The following is a 16,843-nucleotide window of genomic DNA, read 5'->3' as shown; positions in this document are numbered from 1 at the left end:
ACAGATGTTCCTTTTTATTACTAGAAGTTTGAATTCCACTTCCTTTGAGCCAGGTCAACCTCTGATTTTCCTCATTGAGTCTATCCTCCTGTTTCCTCTTCTCTGTCTTTCTAAATATTCAAAGCCGTGCCTTATTAGAAATGTAGCCAGGACTAGTAGAAATTTATCGAGATTCCAGGGGCTCCCTTTCTTCTCTTCCTTAAACCATTTCTCACCCCCTAGAGACAAACAGGACAGACCGTGGGCAGGAACGTGAGCCCCCTCGTCGATGGCTGGCCTCCTTTTTGTCTCCTAAGCAGTATCCAGACAGTGGGTGTCTGTACCACTTCGGGGTATGAAGATAGAGCTCCATGCTGCTGCCACTATGGTAACCCCTAAACCATGGGGACTAGATGATTCTAAAAAAAGCCATGGGCTCCATCCTGGGGGGTTGGGGAGGCCCAAGAAGCCTAGAATTTTGTACAAGGAGCAACTATAGGAAGAGGGGTCCTGCCTGGTCCTCCTCCATCTCCATCCTGGAAGGGTGCAGGTCCTCAGGTGACAGAAGGGGCAAAGGTTGGTGAGTGGTAGCAGCCAACAACTGCACGCCGTGAGCTGAGGCCCCATCAGGTTCCCCTACCTCTTCCTTGGCTTGCTGTTGCCGGTGTCATTATCCACATTTTGCTCCATATAAAACCCTTTCCCAATGTCCCCTTTCCTATTCAGACACCCTTTGGCAATGCAGAGCCTCTGATGCGGAAGTAGGGTTGCTTGCCTCTGTTGAGTTGTCTCCCCCGCCCAGAAAGTAAGACAGGAAGAGTTGCTCTTTCCCCCTTGCCTTCTGTGGTCCTGGGAAGATGCAGGCAGTAGTCAGACAGCCTTTGGTGCACATCAACTTCTGCTGAACGGCTGTTTATCTCACCTGTGCCTGAGATGGCTATATGTAGAGGAGGAAGGGCAAGGGTTGAGAAAAGGCTTGCAGTGGACCCACTAGGGGCTATCTCCTGCTCCCCACTTGCCCCACAGACCCTGAGAGAATCAGCCCAAATGCTGGCTATTAGACAACTCCAAGGACTCCACTGTTTTTCCAAGTGTTGAGAGTGCACTGTTGGTACTGTGCTGGGTGAATTTAGGTGCCATCCGGCAGAGCATTAAACAACACAGAATCTCAGCATGGGGAAGTTCTTCCCTTTTCAGTTCTTTCAATCCTAATTACCCATAGGAGGAACTTTCCGTTTAATTTGTGAGTATCTTCAACACCTCGCTAAAACTTGCTCTTCTTTCTTTTTAACAAAATGAGATCAGGCCTCAGTTCAAGGTCTTGCCTGCTAGAATTGAGAACAATGGTTTGTTTTTATTTGTATATTTAGAGCTTCGTACCTTCCACTTATGACAGGTGATTATTGGTTTTCCAGTGAAGTAATGATATACAGTTTGCTTCTTAAAGTAAATTTAAGTAAAGCAGCTGAGTTATCGAATATCAAATTTAAAAGATACAGGTAGTATTTGGATATGGCAAACATCATTCAATTTTATTATTTTACAGGCAGGCAAACTGAGACCCAGGCAGGAGTCCCCAGAACCCAGGATGGGTAAGTGTCTCTAACATTTAGGAAGGACACAGACATCTATCTGCCCTGAAAACCATAGACTGTGTTCTGCTTGAAGGTCACGGGCTAGGTAAGGCCCCCTTCTAAGTTCAGGCTCACATTAACTCCTTTCATGGCTGGTGTTTTCACTACTTCCATTTTAGCCAATAAAAGTGAGAACTTCTGAAGGTACTGATTGTCCCTTTTAAACTCGGGGCACAAACCTGGCCATTTTCAGAGACAAAGGGCTTCATCCCTGTAGCTAGCAGTGACTGGTAGGGAGGAGAGGAATGTGATAAAAATAGAAGTGGAGAGAAGTGTTAAGTAGAAAGTAAAAGACACAGCAGCTTCAGCATTTTTAAGGACCTGAAACTCTGGAGTGGGGCAGCTACATCTCCCAGACTGTCCCTGTCTTAAGTGGACAAAGCAATGTGTCTCTGACAAAGCTCTGGCCAAAGTCATCCTTTCTTGCTGATATGACTTATTACTTGTTACCAAGACTGTGATGATTTGACCACTAACCTTGCTTGAGCACTTAGTAGGTGTCTGGCACTTGGCTAAGATGTGACATTCTCTCATCCATCCTCACAAGAAGCCTTTAAGTTAAAACCTTGGCCTCTGGAGCTGCACTCTGGGTTGGAAAACTGGCCTCTTGGAGCTGTGTGACTTAAGGCAAATTAAATCCCTCTCTGAGCCTCAATTTCCTCATCTCTCTAAAATAGGCATAGTGATATACCTATCTCTCAGGATCAGAATGGTTCTATAATAGTACGCTTATCAAGGGTAGAAAGTAAGCAGTCAATAACAATGTCACATTATTAATCACTATTGATACTAGCACCAGGAAGACAAAGCTTCTGAGAGTCATTCTACCCAAGGTCACAGAGCTGAACCACGTTGGCTAAATTGGTGGGATAAGTCCAGAGATGCTTTTCCAGTCCCCAGTTCCTTCCCTCCTACCTGGACTTGAAGGAAAGAGATTATCAAGACAAATGATAAGAAGCAAGAATAAACCATGGGAAGTAATAATAATAAAAAGATATTCATATTGATTGATCACGTACTGTGGGCCTGGCTGTTTACAGGGTTTATTTCATTTGATCCTCATTTGATCCTCATTTGATCTTGCAGGGAAAATACGATTACTGGCCTCATTTTGAAAGTGATTAACCGGAGGTTTAGACAGATGAGGCACCTTGCCCAAAGTAATTCAGCTAGAGAGTAGCAAAGCTGGAATTTGAACCGGGTGGTCCTGAACCCAGGTGGTCTGTGTTCTTACTGAGTCAAGCAGTGGACACCCATTTCAAGTCAGCAACAGAAGCTGCTATAGGCCTACCTGCAGGGGCCAGTCCAGGCTTTATGGGTCCTAAAGCTTAGACAATTGGGGGGCCCTCTTTAGGAAAAGGAATAACAAATTGCAAATATAAAATCAGGTAGAAAAGAAACTTGTTTAGAATGTAAACAAATCACAACAAAACACTTCGGCTAATTTTACAAAAACACCTGACCATGTGAACGTGTTGCTAGGGCCCTACACAAAGGCATCCTTGGCCCTTAGCTCCCACTGAAGTCCTTCAATCAGATGTCAAACTACCTTGCAGGCTTCTCTGCCCTTTCCCTGACTACCCTGTATCCCAGCCACAGGCCCTCCCTTGGCTGGGCCCTGGCAATGGGATTTAGTAGGGCTTTTCTGGCTGTGGCAGCAAGCTTGGCCTGCCCAGTGAGCAGGCTGAAGTGCTGGAGAGTTAACGCCCTTGGTTGGAAGCAGCCCTCAAACACTGATGGACCCAGAACTGGTAACCATCGGCAGTCAAGGAGGATCACATTGAGAAATCTTATACCAGTGGTTCTTAGGGTGTGGCCCTGCAGCACTTAACCTGTTAGAAATGTACACTCTCAGATCCCACCCTACACCTACTGAATCAGAAACTCTGGATGGTGGGGCCCAGCAGTTGGCGTTTTAACAAGCCCTCCTAGAGAGCCTGATGCACGCTCAAGTTTGAGAACCACTGTTCTACCACACTGTTTCCCAGAGTTCCCTGTGGCCTGGAGCTCCCATGTCTACAATGGTACCCTGCTCAATAATACACCTTTTTTTTGGTCTCCTTCCTTTGCTTGTCTCATTTCCTCACTCTTCAACTGGGGCTTCCTAGGATCATCTCCAATAAACTATCTGCACTTGAACCCTTGTCTCGGGTCTGCTTCTAGAGGAACACCAGCACAGGTGAGAACAGGAGGAGGTGTCGCTGCCCAGTGAGGAGGAGGATGGCATCCACTGGATGGAGGTTGAATGCTTTGCTTTCATTGTCTCATTCCCCACCCCACCCCTCCACGAGGAAATTGCGGTCGGAGGATCTAAGTGGCTTTGAACCCAAGGATTTGAACCCAATTCTGCTTGAGTCCCAACGGTGAGCTCCTTACCCACAAGGGTAGAGGGCCAGCCCACGTTATGTTCACCTGTCACTGCTGCTCTTCTCAGGGCAGTCAGGAATTCAATTTTGTCACGAGACCTGCTACAGTCTCCGACCTTTGGGCACAGCCAGAGTGCCCCCCTGGGACGCTGAGATGATGCGTGCACTGGCTTCATGGAGGGCGCAGCTGGAGAGGCTCCCTCACTCCTGTGCTGAGGTCCCTTGGGTCCAAGGCTGGTCCCTACACCCTCCAGCCCGCTGCTGTGCCCAAACATGTGCCCTTAACTCAGAGCTGGAGCCTTTTCTGTCACAGATACTGACATCTGGCCAACTCTGCAGCTGAGGGTCCTACTTGTGGGGACGGTGGGGGAGGGTGTGTGCAGACCCTTGAACTCTGCATCCTCTGATGTTAGAGGCCCTAGGCCGCTTGATTCTGCACATTTCCAGGAAACTACAGCTCTCACTCCCATGTCACCTGCCCTAGCACTCTAGGCTTGTACCCTCAAGAGGAATGGCCTTGCCTTCTCTAGGCCCACAGCACCTGAGGTCCCAGCTGTCTTTCTTGTTAACAGTTTCTCTCCACTCCCTCTACCTGTGATCCAGGAATGATGGCTGTGTTAACGGGTGTGGGGTAGATGGAATAGATGGGGGGATGCTGATGAGAGCACAGAGTCTTTGGCTCTGCTGCTGACTTTGGGCGAGTCTTTTTTTAACTCCCTTTTTTAGCCTTGTTTTTCTCATCTGTAAAGTGGGGAGCCCACCTCCCCTCCCTCGAGGTTGTTCTAATGATGCTCACAGGAGATAGCAATGTACATATGACACAGGCATGACACAGGCATGAACAGTGATGGGTGCAGTCTGCACCTGGGGCCTCCTGTTCCCTCCATCACAATGAGGAGGGACCTGGGGGCTGGTCTTGGGTTCTCCAGGACCCTGGTCTGCCAGAAGGCTGCTGGTGATGCCCAAAAGGTAGAGCTCTCCCTAGGACACTGCCAGCCCTCCCTTAGGGGTGGAAGAGACAGAAAGTCTTACTTGGGCAATCACTAGCTTGAGGATGTCTCAATGCCTCACCCTGCCAAAAACAGACACCCGGCTCTCCAGTTGAAATCGGGTCCTTCTATAATAATTTCTCACCACATATTTGTTTTTCCTTTATGGCAGTTATCATGAATTATAATTATTTATCTGCCTTTTTTTAGACTTTAAAAATTTTTTTATTTATTTTATTTTTGGCTGCATTGGGTCTTCGTTGCTGCGTGCAGGCTTTCTCTAGTTGCAGTGAGCAAGAGATACTCTTTGTTGCAACGTGTGGGCTTCTTATTGTCGTGGCTTCTCTTGTTGCAGAGCACAGGCTCTAGGTGCACAGGCTTCAGTAGTTGTGGCACACGGGCTCAGTAGTTGTGGCGCATGGGCTTAGCTGCTCTGCGGCATGTGGGATCTTCCTGGACCAGGGTTCGAACCTGTGTCCCACTGCGCCACCAGGGAAGCCCTAGACTTTTTTTTAAATGGAAAATTGTGAACAATTATGAATGAAAACGGAATAGTACATAGCCCTCATGAACCCATCACCCGGCTTCAACAATTGCCAGCTCGGTGCCAGTCTCTTTTTACCTCTACCTGCACTCTCTCCCCCTCCCTGTATTAATTTGAGGCATCATATCATTTCATCTATAAATATTTTGGTAGGTATCTCTGAATGATTAGGGCTCTTTTATGAAATATAACCACAATGCCATTATTACACTTAAAAAGATGAGCAACAATTTCTTGCTCTGTGATTATTGTTAAATGTTTGTGTCCCTCCACCAGGCTGGGGGCTTCATGAGAGCTTTCTCTCTTGTCCTTGGCTGTATCCATAGTGCCTGAGAGCTAGCAGACTCTTAGTGTTTGTCGGATGGATGAATGGATGAATGAATGGGAGAAAGGCAAAGGACGCTGGGGACCCACCTTGCTTTCTGTGGACCCCACTCCATCCCTTCAACACTGTGGCGTGATCGCTGCCTTGGAGGCCACAGTCACATACTCTCTCTGACGTGAGCAACACCGTAAAACTCTCTCTGTTTCTTTCCCTCTCAACCTGCCTTCGGCTTAATCGGGCAGCAAGTCACTAATCCTCTCCTCATGGCTGCAGCACACTCCCCCTGTGCAGCTAATTCCACCTTCCGACTTAATCTTCATCCTTAGTGCTTTCAATAAGGGGCTTTGCATCTTCAGAGCCCCACTCAGGCATTAGCTGATTACTGTAATCTGTCCGACTCCCAAAGCATCAGCCAGGATGGCACGGGAAGTACAGGGCTTCCTTTATTCTCTTGGAGTCTCAGTTTCCTCATCTGTAAAATTGCGTGAGTGGACCTAACTGGCATTGGTGTGGGGAGTAAGGAAAATGAAGTAAATAAAGTGCCTGTTCCCTGACACATCAGAAGCACTCGGGAATGATGATCATTTCTCAGCATAATTCAAGGAATAACTCTCACTGGAGAGCCAAACAGATCTGGATTTGAATCCAGCTTTTTCCGCTTAAAGGGAAATTTTTCTGAGCCTTAATTTTCCCATCCTTACAATGGGGGTGATGGTGCCAACCTTTCAGAGTTTGCTAAAAGGATGAAAAGACATGATATGTGTCTGTGAGGCACTGGGCAGAGTGCTGGGCACCTAGTAAATGCTAAATAAGTGCTGGTGGTTACTTCTCTTCCCAGAAGGAGGTGGAGGCAGGGGAAGGAGAGGGAGGCTGTGGTGCCCCTGGGCAGGTACAGATCACATATTTTCTCCTCTGTTCCCTAAGGTGTATAGTTAAAGGAGGATGCCTGTTGCACTCACCATTGTATCCCCAGCCCTTTGCCTAGCTGTGTGCTTAGTAATGAATAAGTGAATGAATTTGGTGAGGTGGGGATGTGAATAACACATCTGAACAGGACTGGATAGTTTCTAGAGGACTCAAGATCTTTATCACACAACCAGAGAAGGTAAGCCGGCCAAGGATTACACCCACATGTTACAGATGAGAAAACTGAGGCTCAGGGAGATCAACCCTGGGTCTGTAAGTATTAACAGCTGGCGCTAATTCCACGCCAGTTTGGCTCTGTCAGGAAGAGTGTGCCAGGCATTGGCCTCAGGAAGAGCTGGGCCTCTGTCTTAGGTGGAGTGACAGGTCTTTCCAAGATTTTCTAAAGCTGCAGGGATTCTGCCTGCTATGCCTTCTTCTTCCCACTGTGCCTGGTATGGCCTGTATCCCAGTGCACTTGTTTTTTAAAAAAATTTTCTGGTTGTCTTCATTAGATAAGTTTTTTTCCCTCTTTTTCTTTTTTTAATTGAGACATAATTGACATCCAAGTGCACTTGTTTTTAATTACTGACAGTTTCAGCTTCAGGGCTGCCATGAAGCCCTGAAGACTACACACTGTGCAACTCCAGGGGATGGATGCCATTCACCAGAACAGCAATGAATCACCAAGAGGTAAGTCCCATTGTGAAGCCAAAGGTGACCCTAGGAGGAGATGGGGGACCCTCCCCATGTACTGGCTGGACTTTGGTCAGGAACTCAGCTCCAGGAAGCAGAGCTTCTGGGAACTCCCTGGTCTGTGCTTGTAGGCAGGGTCCACGTTTGGCGTGTGGACATCCAGGGGCTGATCTGCACCCTTCTTAGAGATAAGGGTAGGAAAGCCCTGGACCCCAAACCCTAGCTTTAAAACTTGAGGTAGTTTAGGAAAGGGAGAAAGACTCAACCCAGTATTGTATATACTATATTACATATATAAGTAATAATTGAATCTTGATAAAACTCTTTGAATAGGCATCATCCACCCATTTTACTGATGACTTAACTGGACACATAGAAGTTAATTAACTTGCCCAAAGGGTCACACAGCAAGGAAGTGCAGAGCTGGGATTCAAACTCCAGGCCCCGCTATGTTACCTCTGGTTGTAACCTGCATTTTACAAGGGAGGTAGCTGAGGCCCAGAGAGGGGCAGTGACTTACCCAGGGTCACACAGCCAGCTAGTGACTGAGTAGATACTGAACCCAAGAATCTGGACTCTTAGTCCCAAAACGAGCCCATAAGGGTGCTTGGCCCATCAATTAATATATATTTTTAAAATAAATTTATTTATTTATTTTTGGCTGCGTTGGGTCTTCGTTGTTGCACGTGGGGTGGTCTTTCTCTAGTTGCGGGGAGAGGGGGCTACTCTTTGTTGCCTTGCGTGGGCTTCTCATTACGGTGGCTTCTCTTGTTGCAGAGCACGGGCTCTAGGCACGCAGGCTTCAGTAGTTGTGACTCGCTGGCTCTAGAGCGCAGGCCCAGTAGTTGTGGCGCATGAGCTTCGCTACTCCATGGCATGTGGGATCTTCTTGGACCAGGGCTTGAACCCGTGCCCCCTGCATTGGCAGGCGGATTCCTAACCACTGTGCCACCAGGGAAGCCCTCAATTAATATTTTTGATAAAAACAAGTCTAGGGAGAGACCTAGGATGCCTGGGACAGGAATTCTGGGGGACGGGGCGTGTGTGGAGCAGATTGTGAAGGACAGACACCAAGCTTCCGCACTTTTAACTCCTGTCTCTCTAAAGAGAGCCTGTGTTCCCTCCATTTCAGGACTGCGAGCGGAGGTCCCGTAGAGTGAGAGGTGCTTCACCGAACTTGGCCTCTAGGTGGCGCCCGTACAGCAGAAGCAGATCTGGATTCCTTCGGCCAGCCGGCCCTAGGGAACTGGTCTGTCCCTGGGGGCTGGTCTGTCCCCAGAGTTTTCAGTACGCCCTGGACAACAGCTCCCTTTCCCCCCACTCCAGGCTACTTCTGTCCTGGCTTTGGCAGCGAAGGATTCACAGGGTCCAGACTGGGAGCTCATGCCTCAACTCAGTCCTCACTTACAAGCCCTCTGCAGGGCCCTGGGTGAGACCCTTCAGAGTGACTTGCAGATCACCCAGATGCTTCCCATCTGCTGGACCTTGGGCAGTTTGCTCAACCTCCTTGAGCCTCCCTTTCCTCATCTGTAGAGTGGAAGTGGGTTTTATTGCCAAGATATTGAGAGGATCAGATGGAACATTTTATAAAATGCCTGGCCCCTTGCAGGTGCTCAACAGATGGGAACTCTTAGGATTGTTCCGTGGACGGTGGCTGCCTGCTGTTACTTCTGCCTGGCTGCTATTTCTTCTTCGTATTTCTCAGCTCCCAATGCCAGTCCATCATACCATACCTTACCTGTCACCATCAGCCTCTTAACCCGGCCCTTGTGGACCTGGTACCTCCTTGGAGACAACGTAGAATGGCAATTAAGCAGAAAGCTCTGAAGTCTTGCTAGCTGGGTTCAAATCCTTGACTCTAGCACTTCCTGTGTGGCTTCGGTCAAGTTCCTTAGCTTCAGTGCTGCAGATTCTTGGTGCTCATCCACTACACATTCCAGCGTCCCACTAGTTAGGTTGGAGCCATATGACTAACTAGTTCCCGCTGGAGAAATGGGAGCAGGAGTGATGTGCGTGTCACTCTAGGAAAGGCGGTTAAGAGCCTGTGGACCTCCTCCATCCCTGTCTTGCCCTGTCATGGTGGCCTGTGTTTGGCCACAGGGGTATGTGTTTGTGTTGCAATACCCCACAGGGATATTGTGTTAGAGTATAGCTCTAAGATGGAAGCGCCCTGAGTCCCCAAATCACCCTCAGAGGAGAGCCATCCCACCAGCCTTACACGGTATGTGACCAAGAAGTAAATTTTTATTGCCACTGAGATTTCAGAATTTGTTTGTACTACACCGTGGCCCAGTTTAACTTCACTGATACAGACTTCCTTTGCCTCAGTTTTCTCATCAGTGAAATGGGGACAATAATAGTGCCATTCTCATAGAGTCGTTGTGAGGATTAAGTGAGATTGTGGGTGTAACCCCCTTAAGATGTAAAATTTTAGTTTTTATTACTTCTTAGGAAGGTACAGAAAGGCACGAAATGACTAGATTCTCAGAGCAGGAGGAACCCTGGGAGGACCTTGAACTCACTCCTCATGGTTAGATGAGGAGACAGAGGCTCAGGGGGAGAAATACCTTGTTCAAGGTCATTCAGGCAGAACACGGCAGAGTCAGGGCTGAATCCTGGGTCTTCTGATCTCTGTTTGAAACTCCTCCAGATACACCTTGGTCGCTGCTCTCTGGGTGCTTATGATTTTACTGGAAACAAGACAGACAGACATAAGACGAAACGATCACTGAAGGTTCCATACGGGAGTTGTCCAGAGAGTGAGGATCAGAGGACTTCCTGGCGGTCCAGGAGGTGGGCAGGGAAGGCTTCTGGGAGATGGTGGGGCTTGGAAAATGGGCTTCAGCAGAGAGCAGGGAGGGCAGTGGGCAATGGCAGGAGAGAGGACAGGGTGAGCCTAAGCCAGGGTATGGGGAGGTCTGAAGAGCAGTGCGCGTGGCCCATAGAACAGATGAGTCAAGGCATGGTCTGTTTAACCAGTCTCCTGTTGAGGAGACATGTAACTCCCCCCAATGCTCCCCTTCCCCCCATTATAAAGGGTACCGCACTAAACATCCTTGTACCCACCTCTGTGTATTTTGCCAGCTGAGATAGAGGCTGTGTTGGGAAGAGAGGTTGAGATGACATCCAAAGGTATGCTGGGCCTGATTTCTTAGGGTGAGAGGCTTGGGGGCTTTGAATGCCACCCTGATGCTTCCCCTTAATTCTTCATGTCAGGCAACATGAAAATGGGAACAAGCTCTTTTCTGGGGTGGTTTGACTGCAATAGGGCCCAGAGGTGGGAGGCGGGGCCAGCTGCCTCCCTCTTTACAGGACACTGGGCTTTCTGGTGTGTGACTAATGGGGCCAGGGTTGGGGCTCAGACCCTGGAGACGGCAGCTCTTGCTTATTGTCCCCCCAGTCCAGGCTGTGGACGTGCGCAGGGGCATTGCCTTCTCTCTGCTCCACAGTCTGCAGCCAGGGCGAGTTCTGTGGGTGGCACACAGGGCCCCACTTTGGAAGGGCCCGACCCAGTTTGAAGCTCTGTCACCACCCTTCTATGGAATGCACAATGGCAGATGAACAAGAGAGAGGCAGCCCCTCTGTGTACCCATGTGGAAGGAGCTCCAGGATATATTTTTAAGAGCAAAAATCAAGTTATAGAACAATATGTGAAGTGTGACTCTATTTATAAACAACAAATATTTCTTAAAATCACACACACACACATGCAATCTTATTATTCAGTTTTCCCCCCTACTGACTGGTTATATCCATCCATTTACGATTCTTCTAGGGTTAGCCTAGAGATAGAGCAGGCATCCTTGATTTATTAACATTTACCACACATCACATTTTCACCCATGTCCCGGACAATGCAAGGGCCTTAGAACATTCTAACTCCATTTACCCCCTTCCTGACTCATGTGCTATTGTGTTGTGTATTTTAATTTTCTCTCGTATTTTAAACATTAGTTGTATTGTTTTATACAACCAAGATTCATTTGTATTTATCCATATTTCCCTTTCTATTGCCCTTCTTTCCTTCCTGAATATCCAAGCTTCCATCTGGGACCACTTTCCTTCTGCCTGGAGCCTCCCCTTTATATTTATTTTTATATTTGAACCATTCATATGGTTCAAAATTCAAAAGAAGAGAAGTGTTCTATGATAGATGTCTCTCTCTCCCACCCCTGCCCCCAGCCCCAAACTATATATTTGCATGTGTATATAGAACATTACTTGGAAGGATACACACCAAATTGAGACGGGTGGCTTGTCTGTGTGGTCTGAAACATCTGCGAGGATAATGTATTCCTGTCTCCTGTGTGCAAAGGAAAGTCAGGACCCGGGACAGGCAGCCAGGAGACCCAGTCTTTTCTGACTGACAGCCTCTCACTGTGTCTCTCAGTGCACACAGCCTCTCTGCATTATCTGGGTCCTCTTTTGATCCTTGCCCCAGCCCTGTGGGCCAGGAGGGGCAAGGTTCCCCATTTCCAGGACACCTAATGCCCATGGCTCCTGGGTACCATTTTATATTCATCAACTCCTTCAGTTCTCACAACAACTACACTAGCATTGTCACCATTTTACAGATGAGCAAACTGAGGCAAAGAGAAGTTCAAGAACTCTGCCACAGAGCCAGGATTCAGACTAAACCCAAATAGCCCAACTCCAGAGCCCAAGCTATTACTAACTCCATTTTACTGATGAGGAAATGGAGGCTCCGAAAGGTTGAGCCATATGCTCTAATTCACACAGTCAGTAGCTGCAGAGCAAGAACTCATATCTGTGGTCTGGGGGTCGATACCCATACCCCACCCCCCAAGACCAGTGGTTTTCCTCTGCACATTAGAATCACCCAGGGAGCTTTCAAAAACATCTATGTGTAGATGTTAGCCCAGACCAATCAAATCCGAATCTCTGATCCTATTTTTACATCCCCGACCCTCCTCCTCCCAGGAGCTTCTAAAGTGTAGCCGGGGTTGAGAACCATTTCCCTGGGCCCACAGGTAGGCAGGGCTTGGGATTTGACTGCTTGGGTTTAGTTTCATTCAGACTTTGCCCCCAGTGACCTTGGGCAACCCGCTTTTACATTTCTGTGCTGGCGCCATTTCCTCATCTATCAGATTGGATCATTAGAGTGTCTTCTTCATTGGAGGACTGAGTGAGATAATCCATGCAAAGCACTTGGAACAGTGTCTGGAACAAAATCCATTTAAAACTGATGGCGTTACTATTACTATTATTATTACTATCCGTGTAGCTTTGTAGAGAGCCTGCCCATCTCCCTTCAGGCTCTCCTTCTGTGAAGGCACCTTGAGGTGTGAACTGCCTGGTCTTAAGAGGCGTCCTCTAGCTCCAGGGTGCTCATGTCAATGTTAGCTGGCTGGATATCGAGGCTTTGCCACTCTCTGAGAAGCCCAGCTGTGCCCATTTTGTGCAGAGGCTGCAGCAAGCACATGCCTGGAGAAACCAGGGACCTGTGGGCTGAATCCAGGCTCTGATTATGGTGTGGACGCCACTCAACAGCCAGGACATAGGCTATGCTGGGCTGTGCGGAGAGAAATCGCCCATGGTGGGGAGTGGCGGACAGGGCTCCAGCTGCCCCCAGAGAAAGCCAGAGGGCGCTGGGTGGAGGGCTCCTCCGAGAGGCAGGGCGGGGGACCCTGGCAGAGCAGGGAGCCCCGTGCCCACTTCCTACCAGTGCCCAGAGCACATGGTGCCTGTCCTTGCCACCAAGTGCCATTCGCGCCAATGCATAATTCATGCGCCCATGTGCCAATCTGTGCCAGCTTTAATTAGCTCCTAACTTTTTGTCATTCATTTTGCTGTGAATACCTTATAAATAAACGATGGGAGAGGGGGGAGCAGGGAGCAGGGCAGGAACCTGAGGGGAGGAGCCTGGCTCCTTAGGCCTCATGGGGGAGAGAGAAACTTTCTGTACAGGGGGCTAGGGAAGCCACGCCCTCGGGGGTTCCCCGGGGGCCCTCGACTCTGCAGATGGGTGGCCCCAGCCCACCCTGTTCGCCTTCCAGCCCCGCTCGTTCACAAGCTGCATCGAGCCGCCACAGCTGTGCCAAGCTCTGAGGGCCCACAAACTAAACTCAGGAGTACACACATGCTTATTTATGGTGGCAGGCGCCGCCCCAGGAGAGGGGAGCGGGCAGACGCAGACAGGAAGTAACAAACGGCTCCGCACCAGCTCAGGGCTGGGAATAGAGGGGGAGTAGGAAACGGCGAAGTGGGACACGGATGCTGTCATGGAGGGTGCCCAGAGGAGAGGCGTTTATGTGCACAGAGAATAATAATCGACGCTCACGGGGAGGAGAGACTTGTTTGTGAGTGTTGTTTTGTTTTCACAGTTTATAAAGCACTTGAGTGTGTGTTTTTCTCTTTCGAGCTGAACGGCAACCTTGGGAGGTATTCAAGGAGACTGGGGGCTATGCGCCCATTGACTGCTGAGGAAACTGAGGCTCAGACAAGTCGGCTAAGACCTGGGTCCACTCACTCTATCTCCTGAGCCTTGCATTACACCCCCCCGCCTCACCTCCATTCCTGGGGAAGAAAGGAGGGGGTGGAAAGCTCCCCAGTGGGGCCGGAGTGCCGAGCGGCCGAGGGGGAAGCCAATCCAGTCCCAGGTGGTTTAATAGAATGGACAGATTTAAAAGAGCAGATCTGGATTCCCTCCCGCTCCTTTCCTCCTGTCCTTTCTCATTGAGAGTGCCAGGGGGTCAGCAGATTATTTGGTATTTTAGGGATACAGAGACAGTGAAGGGGAGATGCCCATTCCTCCAAGATGCCAGCCCAGGGCCGTTGTGAGACAGTGCAGTCTCTTCCTCTCCATCCTTTAGCTCATCACGCTTTTCAGTATTATCATGCATCATACTGGACATCTTTGCCTCCAAGCCCATGCCCCTCCACCTCCAGCTTCATTTGCTCAGTGATCCCCAGGCCCAGGTGTGGCATACCAGGCCCTTCATGGTCCAGCCCTTACCCCTCTCCTGAGATGCCTCTCTCACCTCTCCCAGCACACCTGGGCCCAGCCCTACTGCCCCACTACCTGAAGCCTCTAAACTGTGTGATGCCCCTGTGACTTTGTATACGCACAGCCCCCTCTACCACAGATGGCCTTGCTGGCCTTATCTGGCCAGGAGCACTCATCTTTCAAGGCTCTGCTTACGTGCTCCCTCCTCTTGGAAGTCTTCCCCAGTCTCCTTGGTTAGGGTGGACTGTACCCTTTTTGGGGGTCCCTCTGTCACTGCTGAACCTGGTCCTGGCCTCAAGAATGCCATCGTCTTATGCCTATATGTGTCGTTCCAACTGACTGTAGTTTCTCTGAGGACCAGAATAATGTCATATGCTTCTCTGTGTTCTTAGCACCCAGTCCAGAGCCTGGAATGCTATGGACCCTCCAGGAAACCTCGCTAGATGAATGAAAAAAGACATGGTCCCCGTCTTTGAGGATCCTAAAATCAAATGTGTCTCTGAGCTAAAGATGAACTTGGACCCACTACAGAGATGTGGCCACTTCTGGAAATACCTGGACAAGGTCATTCCGATATGGAAGGAGCCACTATATCAATTCTTTCTTTTCCTTCTTTCCTTCCTCCCCTCCCTTCTTTCCTTCTCTCTCTCTCTCTCTCTCTCTCTCTCTCTCTCTCTCTCTCTCTCTTTTATTTTTATTTTTGTGGTACGCGGGTCTCTCACTGTTGTGGCCTCTCCCGTTACAGAGCACAGGCTCCGGATGTGCAGGCTCAGTGGGCATGGCTCACAGGCCCAGCTGCTCGGCGGCATGTGGGATCTTCCCGGACCGGGGCACGAACCTGCGTCCCCTGCATCGGCAGGCGGACTCTCAACCACTGTGCCACCAGGGAAGCCCCCCTCTCTCTTTCTTACCCTTCCTTCCTTCCTTCCTTTCCTTCTTTCTTAAATCTTGGGAAAGGGGGGATGGAGGTATTCTGGCAATGCTGACCCCATGTTGTACTGTAATCCCCTACAACTGACAGGAGAATCCTCATATGGTCCATACCAGGCAGGGTTCTCATGGTTGCCAGCAACAGAAATAAGCTCTGGCTAATTGATTCAGAAAATGAATTTACTAGTTAGATAAGGCGGAGTGCTTGCAGAATCAAACAGAGGCTGCGGGACAGGCCCAGAAAACAGATAGGAACCAAAGGAGGCAGGTGGCCAAGAATGCAGCTGAGAATGAAGCCCAGGTCAGGCCTCAAGTGCTGTCGGTCAGGGTTTGGTACTTTCCATAACTTCTAAACTATTCTAAACTATTTCTAAACTTTGTGACTCTCTTCAAGGTTCAAACTTGAGAGGGGAGCTTCTGATTGGCTGGCCTGGACCATGTGCTCTGCCCTGTGGCCAGGAGGTGAGATGATGGAGGACCTTCCCTTTTAGTTGTTACAGTTAAAGCAGAGCCTGGTCCTTCCTCAGAGGGGAGCTCCCCCCAGTAGGACAGGGGTTTGCATGATGCTGGGCCCTGGGCAGGTAGCATCTCTATGGTTTTTTACGGTTGTCAAAGTGCTCTCATACTGCCCCAGGAGGAAGGCTGGGCAGATGCCATGACCTCAGTTACAGAAATGGAAACCAGAGCTCAGAGAGGCTGAGAGACTTGTCCAAAGCCACATAAAGTGGTAAGAGGTGCCCCAAAGGTTTGGGGGAGAGGCAAAGGTTTCCTAAGGAAAAGCAGGTGGGGAGAACTCTGAGCTGTTGGTGGACAACCCTGACATAGTTTGAGAGATGGAAACCCCATCCAGGAAGAAAGGCCAGAATTCTGGGGATTAATCCCCTGGAGATTAGAAGGCTCTGGTTCAGAGGATAGAGGCTGAGTTCTTTTTACCAGCTCTGAGTCTCCTGCAAACGCTGCCATCCTGCATTTGTCTGCTTTATGTGCAGAACAGCCGGACTGCTACTCACTTCTAGGGTCAGAAAACTCCCACAGCTCCTGCGGGGAGAATCCATCATGTGCATGCCCCCGGACCTTTGCTCATGCTCTTCCCTCCACCTGAGATGCCCCTTTGCTTTTGCTGCCTGTGGAACTCCTGATCATCACAGCAAAACTCAGTTCTGAAGTCTCCTTGTCCAGACAGCTTTTCTGGATTCAGCTTTCTCGAGAATCCATCACCCCACTCTCCTTGGGCTACCTCTCCGCTTTGCAACACTTAGCCTGCCAGTCTATACTTGATTTACATGTCTGTCTCCCTCTTGGACTGGGACTGCCTCAAAGACAGGGCTGCCTGTTATTCACAGCTGTGTCCCCAGTGTGCGGTACTGGCTTGTTCCCCTCAGATCCATTCCCTGCTCTCCTCTGCTGTGCTTTGAATCATAGCAGGGCTGACCCCAAATCCCACCTGAGTCTGCAGCTTCTGGCTGGGGTTGGCCAAAGGGAGGCATTGGGGGGAGGCCAGAGGGCTGGT

At 49.5% G+C, this 16,843-nt stretch overlaps 1 protein-coding gene across 1 annotated transcript in view; it reads left to right on the top strand.

Moving 5' to 3' along the window:
• Positions 1-16,843, top strand: part of CDH23 (cadherin related 23) — a 466,374-nt gene that overhangs the window by 10,485 nt on the left and 439,046 nt on the right. The window contains exon 2 of the mRNA XM_059054180.2: positions 1,526-3,792. The gene's annotated coding sequence lies outside the window, so the exon portion shown is untranslated. The remainder of the gene's footprint in view (positions 1-1,525; positions 3,793-16,843) is intronic.

This window comes from Kogia breviceps, chromosome 2 (genome assembly GCF_026419965.1).
Source record: "Kogia breviceps isolate mKogBre1 chromosome 2, mKogBre1 haplotype 1, whole genome shotgun sequence".
NCBI classification, from domain to species: domain Eukaryota; kingdom Metazoa; phylum Chordata; class Mammalia; order Artiodactyla; family Physeteridae; genus Kogia; species Kogia breviceps.
The sequence above is the reverse complement of the archived record's forward strand: the minus strand, read 5'-3'. Positions and strand labels throughout refer to the sequence as shown.